Below are 10,617 nucleotides of genomic sequence, written 5' to 3' on the forward strand. Positions count from 1 at the left end.
GCAGCAGAAAAAAAATAGTTTTCCACCAAAGGAATATTAATGACTTGACTATAATACAGAATAGTTAATAAATAGTATCTTCCAGGGAATTAAAATCCCCCATATCCTGATGTTTAAATTTTCTTTTATTCATATAACCAATTCTAATCATTCACAGAAAAAATTTCAAATCATTGCATGAGCACTTACTTGGAGTTTTTCAGCCAAATTCCCTTCCAGCAATTTGGAAGCTTTTCGTAACAGGTAAGAAGAATCGTCTTCAGCAGCATCAGATCTACTGAAAAAGGTAGAAGGAACCTTGTCTTTTGCATTTAGCAAGAAAGTTGTATGGTGGGGAATCAGAATGCAGAGGTGGGCTGGAAAGTTATGTAAAAGATCACGCACCAAGATCCTAACTCAATATAGGTAATGTAATTTGAGGCTGATTTTGGAAAATGCTGAGCATCTGCAGAGCTGTTGAATTTCAGCTGGCATTTTGCTCCTTGCTTTTGAAAACTACAGGAAACCTGCTAGGTCATGCAAATAGAAAGCAAGGCACCTAAGATCAGTTTGTAAGGTCATGATTTCAGGAGTACACACTGGTAGATGTGAGTATTCAGATCCTCTTTTTACGCCAATAATCAATAAATAAGCCTATGTTTTGCATAATGTGACACAATGCTGGAGCATTAGCTCTATAGGTGAAAATGGAAAGCAAAATGGAAAAATCCTAAGTGAGACTTTCCTTAGAATATGCCACTCTTTCTCCAGCTAAAAGAAACCTAAACCAAACCAAAAGTAAACAAGCAAACTGACCAAAACAAATAGATAAATAAATAACCCAACCAAAACTCCAGAGCTGTTTCATGGCATTTATGTCACAGGCATCACGACTCAGTATTAAGTGGTGCTATGTTGTCTGACATCTTTCTTTTATTAGCATGTTCTTCAATAGTGTAAACCATCAACTAGATTTTTAATTTTCCTTTTTTTTCAAAATGTATCGAATTATTTCTGCATTGGCTCAGTATGAAATAGTGCAGTTAATCATAAAGGACAAACAAGCTTTAACAAAAAATGTTTGGGAAATTGCAAAATGATAGAAAATATGTAAGTTCTGAGGAAATATGGGAACCTGTCAGAACACACACAGTTTTCACTGTTTGTATTCCTGTAATGATATTTTTTATATCTGCACCTAGAGAAAGTATATAGCTGTTTCATAACATTCAAATACAAGGAAGGGTAAGGGATGAAATCCAAATCTTACCCCTGAAATTCTTTGCTTTTCTGCATTTATGTTGGGCTTTTAACTTTATTATGAAGTCATTACAGTTTATCATGCCAATAGGTGTATAGGGAGTGTTAACCACAGACCCCTGAATAAACCATGCATTCACAGTGAGTATCACGCTAAACATTCTATGAAAAATTGAGCACACTAGGCTGAATACATTCAAACTGCCTTATAACCATGCTGGAAAGAGAGAACCATATAAAGCAGTTACAAACAGCTGGTTCCAACATGTTTCTCTCTCAGCTTATTTTAACAGATGAGAGTGATCAAAATAGGATTAGAGAAAGGCTATGTCTAGATAAGCAAGGGATTCTGCAGAGCAAAACCCTGTGACCACCCTCTGTTTGTGGGTAAGTTCTTTCACACCAGCTCTGAAACATGTCTTCTGGCTTAATTGCATCCTGAAGGGGATACAGATCATCAGTTCTGAGACTGTCATCTAAAGTGAGGTAAAGAGAGAAGGATTGAGAGCTTGGCTTCAAAAGTACAGCCTGGGCCCTCACAATCAGTGGTGCAGACTTACATGGACTGCAGGTTTTTGGGTCGAAAAGATCCAAAGACCAGCATTCAAAGCAGTAATCCAGTGCAATAACTTATTTTAAAAATTAAGACTCCTTAGAATGACATTGACAAAAAGTTAAGGTTGACATGAATATGACATGGCCTGGGATGGATTTGCAAGACAGATGAGTTAGCATCTTGCTTGAGTTAAAGCAGCTGATGTGATTTGTAAATGCTTGACATGGCTTTGGTGCAGCGTGCTGGTGCATCCCTTGGCGTGGTTAGAGTCTTGTCCAGTGATAAGTGATTTCCCAGGAAATTGCCATACATTTATCACAGTGTTATTATGGTGTCTTGCAAAATGAAATGGAAGAAATTGCCATACATTCAGTACAACGTTATTATGGCGTCTTGCAAAATGTCATGGAAATGAACCTAAATAACTGATCTGTAAAACTACTTCTGAAACACTCAGCTTTTTACAGAGACTGAAATGTTTTCTACAGAATGATGGGAACTTCCATGTTGTGTAGGGCAATTTGTATGTCTGCTACAGTGTTTTTAACATGTACTTTAGAAGAGTAGCTACTATAATAGTAAAATATATTTTATTTTCCTTTTTATTATTTTTTAGCGGTTCTACCTTCCTATTAAGTCATACATATGACTGTGATGATTTATATTTTTTCTATTGCTCTTGGAACTAGAGCCTCAGCTGTGTAACATGATGGCAACATATTGAAATACCTTCTACTGAAACATTCTAATTATCTTGCTTTTACGCTCACTCTTTAGTTTGCTTGCTCTCCTGAAGAATTGAGGAATTACAGGATTTTAGGATAATTCAGATTGGGAGGGTGCTCTGGATGTCCAACCTCCTATTATATTAGTAGTAATTTTTATAGTGTTGCTTAAAACCAAAGATGGACGTGTGATACTTCCTCTTCAAAACTACCTAGTTGTATCACAGTGTTTCGGAGAAGTTCTGTGAAGTAGTATCTTCTCTCTTCTGAAGAAAACTATGCATTTCCAGTGTTGGATTTTAAGAAAATCAATCTACTTTCCTTATCAAGATAAGGTTAGCAGGTGACCTCATCATGATCTCAAAATATCTACGTGGAGAAAACCATGGTTCTTTAATCTTGGCAGAAAAAGGTGTAACTAGATCAAGTGTCCAGAAGCTGAAATGGGATAAATTCAGATTTTAAAAAGGCAAATTTTAATCATTTATATATTTAATCATTATAGCAACTTATTAAAGGATACTTTGAATAATATATCAAATGAAGTATTTAAATCAAAAATTAATGTCTTTTGAAAACTATGTACTCTAATTCAGAAGTTACGGACTGATGTACAGATTTCTGCACTAACAATCAATGGTCTATACTAGGAAATCAGTGTGGATAATCAAAGGCGTGTCTTATGTGCATCAGTGTTGTGTATACTCTTACTAGTGGCTTTTCTGTTTAAATTTCATATTGTTCCTGAACTTCAAGCTGGTTTTAGGATCCTGACAGTCATTGTACAACAACTGCAAACACAGCTGAAATTGTGGGTATAATAAGCAAGGATAAATGGATCACCTGAAATGTAGAAGATACTTTGCTAGTTACAATGATCACAGCCATGTTTTCACAGTTAGACCAGGTACTTTCCTTGCAATTCTACCACTGGAACTGCTAATGTACACCTGGATTAGCAGCTGGAGGAGAAAGCAGTTGTTTGACGCAACCAAGCCCAAGAGACTGCATTGTCACATAGGCTGTGGCAGTGCAAAAGAGCTGTTTTAAGTGCTAGGGACTTGGGGAGAGGTGGGTGTTCTTAGTTCTGCATTTTTGTGCCTTGGAAGTGGGTGATAGAGGGCGGCTGAGGAGAGAGGCTCATGATGTGTATTGGGGCACTTTGGAAATGTTGGGAGTACTCAGGGCTCCACGAAGTCACATTTTCTGCTTTGTGAAGTGAAAGCTATCTGAGTAGTGGTGGTAATAACTCACTCAAACATCTCTGATGAAAGAATCAAAACTCTGGTAAATTCCAGGAATCTGTAAATGATCCTGGGTCCGTTTTTGTGTATATGCCCATCCTGCCCTGTAATGGTGCAAGCCTTGATGTGTTTAGGTGATTCATAGACCAGGCTATTTTCAAAGTTCATTGCATGAAGGACTGTGTAAGAACACAGTCTGATGGCCGCAGCCAATGATGCCATGGTTACGAGTAGTAAAAATAAAGATACTTTTCAGCAAGTCATAAGCCTTCAGAAGTTTCTGATATTGACTTACCAGAGGCTTTGTCTTGCTGGTATTTCCCATATGGTGGGCTGCTGTCAAAGTAATGGGGCTGTATGGGAAAACAGTGGATTCTTCAGCCTTGCACCAGTCCCCATTTCTTATCAAAACAGAAGAACCTGACTTCAGGTTATCTGAAAAAATGGGCAATTCTTATTTCTTTAGGATAATAAAGATAGGATTAAATTAGAGAAAGGCTATGTCTGCATTTGCAAGTGACGTGGCTCAGTAGAAATGAATCTTTAGAGTGAAAACCTTCCTATCACTCTCAGTTTGCAGTGAGGTTCCTTTGTATTTTTGTTGGAATGCATTAGTTGTGCTTTTGAAGTGCATCTTCTGACTTAATTTCTTCCAAAAGGAATTGTTTCCTGTTGGTGCCATCAAATGCTTTTTAAAACCACACATACATATTTGAGAAAAATATTAAAGGATGAAATTTGGAATTAGTCTGGTTCCCTCCCGTGCCCTAGCAACATGAGCTATAAGGAAAGGTAAGATGAGCTGGCCCAGCAGAACTTATTTCACTGAGATAGATAGTATTGCTGATGTATTAAATTACTGCTCCATGTGAGCCTGGATGGGAGCATCTGGCTGTGGCAGACTGTCAGGCAAGGGGTAGAGCTTTTATTTTTCTGGCAATATCTGCCAAGTGCTTGTGCTCAATTCTGATCTGGGCAGGGGTCACTCCTGTAATTCTAGGGATTGGGTCAGAAATGGGATTAGCGCAACGATTTGAAATGCCATGTGCCGTTCATGCCAGAGGAAGCTGTCAAACTAGATTTGGTACTGCCATCAACAGCTGTCATGACTGTTTCCTTATATCAGTGTTTGGAAGGGCATTTGTGTAGCCTTAGAGTCATGATTATGGTTAAAATTTGTTAAGTCAACGCAGACTATAGAGTGAGTTGTAGTGGAAGGGGCCTTAGAACTAGGTTTAACTAGTAAGAACAGTAAGTAAGAATTATTTTTACTTTATTTCTGTACAGAAAAGCTATACTTCAGTGGTTTTAGTGTCTCTTTAATAAAGCAAAACCAGAAGTTATGTCTTTGGAGGGACCAAAGGGAGGGAACAAATAAATGGTATTTTTCTCATGTGGCTGATAGTGACTTGTGCCTGTCATTGCTATTCCCTGTTTATCTGACCTATTAATGGAGGGCAAAATTCCGAAGAAATGTTTAATTAACATTTGTAGTTAGTATTACAAAAGACCCTGCTTTATAGAACATGAAGCCCAGAGAGGAGGGTCAGGAAAAGACAAGCTCTTCACCCTGTAATTATTGCAGTTCTCCATAGTGCTCTCATTCATCTCATTAACATCACAGTGGGACGGTGCCACTGCAGGCTACTGGCAGGTGTCTAACTGCCTTCCTCCTGGGGAGAATTCTACAAAAGAGGTCCTGATCTGCAAATAAGTTTGAAAGCTTGCCAGTGGAGTTTCTCATTCAAACTTCGAAGTCTCCTGCTTCCAAAACACCCTAATGACTTTCAATTTCAATAAACAGTGATGTTCTGGGGAAGTGCTTGTTTTTTAGCTATGGAAGAGGGGAGAAATTGAGGTTTGTCTAGCAAAATATACTACTTAATTAACATGTTCCATTAAAAAAAATAAAATAAGCTAGCTAGAAGGGAATTGTGGCTGGATAAACAAAAGGAAAACCTGAGTCATCACTTGAAAAACACTGAAATGCAATCAACCGATAAAAAAGGCATCTGTCAATTTTCTGTGTGTGAGTAAAGCTTTTCTTCTTCTGGAATGTCTTTCTTCTTCAAATTAAATTAAAACAACAATCATATCAAATATTCTAGTTCAGAAAATGATAGTATATATTATATGGAAGAAAAAAAGAATTTTTTTTTACTTCTTTGTAAAACATATAAAAACAACATTATTCAGTCCTGTGACATTCAGGTTTTTCTTAAATCCCCAGCTCTTATACACAAGACCCTTACCTTTGAATGAAAAGTAATTAGAGAGTTTCTAGCCATAGAAGCATATAAGAAATACCAAGATAACACAAAGTAAGGAAAAAAAAACCCCTATAAACTTTTTCTTTTATGTTAAAGATGGTACATGATTTAAAGCCAATCTCATGGGTTTTGAAGATACAGTTTATTTTATTTTATTTTTGGGTATGGTGTAACTGAGCTTTTTTATTACAGCTGTAAGTAATGAGGCAATAAACATTTACAATATATGGCATGAATGAAGTTGGCAAGTACTCAATGTTTGAAAAAGTCCTAAATCAGGTGCACATCCCACTGATTTTACTGGAATTGCTCTTGTAACAGAGTTTGTCAGCTTTGGTGTAATGTTTACAATGATGATTAGAGGACCATTATAAATATGCATAAGAGCTAAATTAAACCTACCTCTACTAAAGAGCTTGTATGCCAAAGGATACTGAAGGTGATGTTTGGAACAGAAATGCAAAGTTAGAAAATGTTCATTTGAATCTTGCTGGCTGGATTGCCTATAGTGAATCATCAAAATCAGATGACCTGGGACTTTTGTGAACACATTGTTCAGTTTGGTGAAAGGAATCAATGCTGCATTTATTTATTGCTGACAGAGCAGGTATTGCTGCATTTTTAAGAGCTCTAATCACAGCCAAGTAGATTTTAAAGAGGTTTGTTCAAATATTGAATAAAAAGGTGGTCTCTACCTTGAAATAACTAGGACAGGAGGTGATTGACAGAGATGGAAAACAAGGAAAGAATGAGTGAGCATAGGTTTGCAAAAAAAAAAAAAAAAGAAACTTATATAGGAGCCAGTGCTATGCTTTAGAAGCATTTTTAAGACGTCTATGAAATAAAATATTAGGTTAGTTTTGCAGATATTTACTGATACTTGTTTTTAAAGTAAAATAATGAAATGATGAAAATTCGTATCATGGTTTGATTGAAGGCACTTGTCAACTTTCTGGCAGTGAATAAGAGATGTGAACAATAACTAGCAGAGTAGACACTGTCACATTCTAGTGTATATTTAAGAAGACAAAATTTTACACTTAGACTAGCGATACGAACTTTTAAAAGCTACTTGATTAAGTCCAAAGATTTTCTATTCAGAGTCTGGATTTCCACCCTTTAAGCAGAGGAGCTTGAGCTCAGGAGTGAACACTAAAAATAGGCATATCCATGAAATTCTGCCCCAGACATCAAATAATTAAAAGGCTTGATTTACCAGTGAGACACACAGTGAGCATAAAGCTCCTACACTCACTGATTGACCTCTGTCCTTTTACAGAGCTGCCTCCAGGAAACCGCTCTCCCAGTGTGAAAAATCTGTTTCATGGATTACATAGTTGAAGTCCAATGTTTGCTTTCGAGCAAGAATAGGAAAACTGAGGGGAAGTGTCTTGTGTTTGTGTGAAAGAAACTTTACATTTGTCTAAAAGTCCTTAAAGATCAGGTACATAATTCTAACCCTCTTTTGCACTGAATATGAACCAATATACTTTAAAAGTATAGATCAAATATGCTGTATAATTTATGCTAGTTCTGTTTTGTTTTTTTCTTTTTAAATAAATAGAGGCAATGCTACTTGCTTACATGAAAGACTATTATGAAGTTTAAGTGTAGAGCCCTTTGAGGTTTATTTCTTATGAAAGGAGATAAATATCATTCTAGTCTTCATTTGTATTATGTTTTTTTATTATTTTTAAAGAAATCAGCCTTTTCCTCAAATGGCTCTCAGCCTTTCTGTGTAGCTTGCCTTGCAGATTTAGTAGTCCTTATCTTCTGATGGTCCCAGTAAACACAGGGGCCCCTTCAGATATGAAAAAAAACAGAAAAAGGGAAAGAAAATGCTAGGGTTGTGTCCTTTAAAATACTGGGAAAAGGAGGAAGAAACCCATATTCATATAATTGAAGAGTATGTGACAATGTTTTAACTTTTAGCAAGGTGCATTGAAAGACTTTTGAATAGAAGAGGATTTTAAGGAGGGGATACAAGCTTTCCCTTGATTTTTGTCTGTATGCCAACTATACTTATTCCAGCACTCCTGATTGTGGTAAGATTTGTTGTTGTCATTTTCTGTGCATGTGGATTAATTGCTTCTCCTAAACGGAATAAAACTTGAGCTGGTGGTGGGTTGTTTTTATTACTATTTGTCATCAGTGCTTTTGGTTTTTTTTCAAATTTCTGTAAGTCACCAGGGATGCAACAAAGTGTCCAGGTCACTGGACCCAGTGTAGTAACAGCAAGCCTTGTAACTGATCCTGATAGAATGGAAGAATGAGCCCAAAAGCTCAGAATAAACAGGCACAGACCCTTGGCAATGCCCACAAGCTGAAAGCTGACCTGGAAACAGTAAGACGTGGTAGATCTGTAAAAGCTTTTCTGTAACCTACATCTAGAAACCATTCATACACATGAGGAGAGAGCAGAAGTACAGAAATGTTTAAACAGAAAAAAATTAAAAAATCATGAAAAGCACTAACATTGATAGTAAAATAAGGAATATAGAGTGGAATAGAATTGCTTTATTTAATTTTTCCAACTGCTTTCCTTTGGCCTATGCGAAAGTTCATTTTCCTTTAATATGTGTCATTTTCAGACACAGCAGTGATATAATTAGTCTTGAACTCAAGACCAATACAAGCTCAGTGTAGCAACAAACAGTATCCTTTCCCCTTGCCACCCCCAAACCCTAATAGCAGTCAGGGACCTCACATGACAAATCCTTATGGTTAGTGCACCAGCTCCTAAAGTCTGAAGGCTAGAGCTAAAATCTTCTCTTATGACCCCCAGTAAAAATGAATTTGGTGAGATACTGCATGTTGTAAAAGTACAATATTATCTTCAGTTTCTACTGGCTGAAAGCTCCGTCAGGCAAGGCTTTTTTCTTTCTATTTTCTATCTGAGAGTCCTTGAACCAAATACAGATAGTGTATAAATAAGTGTAACCCACTGACCCTCTGTCCCACACTGTGTCCTATATTTTTGCACTTTGCTGTGCTGAAAGGAAGGAATTACATTCCCAGAGGTATAAGCAGGAAGATTGCTAGATTTCTGCCTTTTTTTCTTTTTTTTTTTTTCTTCCTTTTGTCCTTCATGCGATAGCATGGCATTGGCTTTCAAAGGGTCCTCCTTCATGTTACCTCTGCGTAATCTCATGCATAGTCTAATTATTGACTATCCCCAGTGGTAATTTGGCCAGTAGCTGAGCTGTCTGTACTGCAGCACAGCTGGATCTTCAGCACAGGTAGGTGTACCTGAGCCAGATTTCAAGTGGCTAATGTAGATTTCAGCAGGGACATACAGTCATAAACCCAGAAATTTTACTTCAGTCTTTGTAAACCATGAGTAATTATTTTGACAACCAAGCCCGATGTCTCTACCATTGTGCTGTTGCCTAATTCCAATGTAATGCTATCCTGAGTTTGTCCAACAAGCTGCAAGCAGACTCCTGGCTCTCAAAGGAGGAGCATTGTTAAGTAAGATGTACCCCACCCTGCTTTTGTAGTATCTGGTGATGAGGGGCTTCAAAGGGGAAATCTTGCCTTAGTTTGGTGAGAGGTGCTCTATGCCCAAGGTCAAAATGATCTCTTCTTCCCGCCTTACTTAAGGGCTGCCAGTTTATAGCTGCCAGCCTGGGCAAGCTGTTCTTTTGCTGAGTGAAGCTCTGGGATCTTAATCTGATGTATGATATTTACCAGTTGCAGGTTTTTAATGGTTGTAGTTTTCAGACACTTGAAAAATACAGTGCAAAGCACTCAGTTGAATACATTACCTAATGATAGTTGCTCTCAGTTTGGATCAGTGCCCCTATTTACAGTTGTCATGATCTTCACTGGGGAGGCTGTGAAAATAGACCGACCTTAGAGCACACCTGGAAGGCCAAGAAACTCTGTTTTTGCCAAGCTATACATAGTCAGGATGGTTAAGTTATACAGCCAGGTAAATGGTAATGCTAGCTGTTGTCATAATTTATTTGGCTGAGTGTGCTTGTTAGGGCAGTCCTTTAGGGACATTCCTTTGGAGCTGGCAACCTCAGTGTCCTAAAAATAATTGGTATTGAACAGAGCCAGTACCAAGGGAAACAGTACTCTCAAGACATTAAAGATGAGATTAAATCTTAGAGATTTAACTTGTACGGTTAGGGCTAGACCTGTTAAAACCTGTGAGATGGATGCTTGGTTGGTTATTTCTCTAGAAAGTTGGACATCCTGGTTGTATTTTTCTTCTATGTGCAGTCATTTACAATGCAGGGCTCTGCATTATCAAGCTGGCGATTCAAGAGAAGCAATACAGAAAGTAGTTGCCCATCAGTCATTCCTTACAGACATCCCCTGTAGTGTATGCATGCTGGCCTTTTTAGGAGGTAAATGCCATTAACCTTTCTTTTTTTAGTTTGGATTCCAAGAGGTTTTTTATTGAAATTCATTTCACACTTTCAACCTGCTCTCCTTTTGGACTGTAAATTCTATGCAGTATGCAGATCACTCCATCTTCTTCTCCTGGTTGCTCACTGCTGCAGAGCCAGAACTTTGCAGCCAGCAGCTACTGCAATGTTTTTCCTCCAAGGGCTCTGATGGAAAAAGCCAAG

Source organism: Corvus brachyrhynchos, unplaced genomic scaffold (genome assembly GCF_000691975.1).
Source record: "Corvus brachyrhynchos isolate BGI_N302 unplaced genomic scaffold, ASM69197v1 scaffold23, whole genome shotgun sequence".
NCBI lineage: Eukaryota > Metazoa > Chordata > Aves > Passeriformes > Corvidae > Corvus > Corvus brachyrhynchos.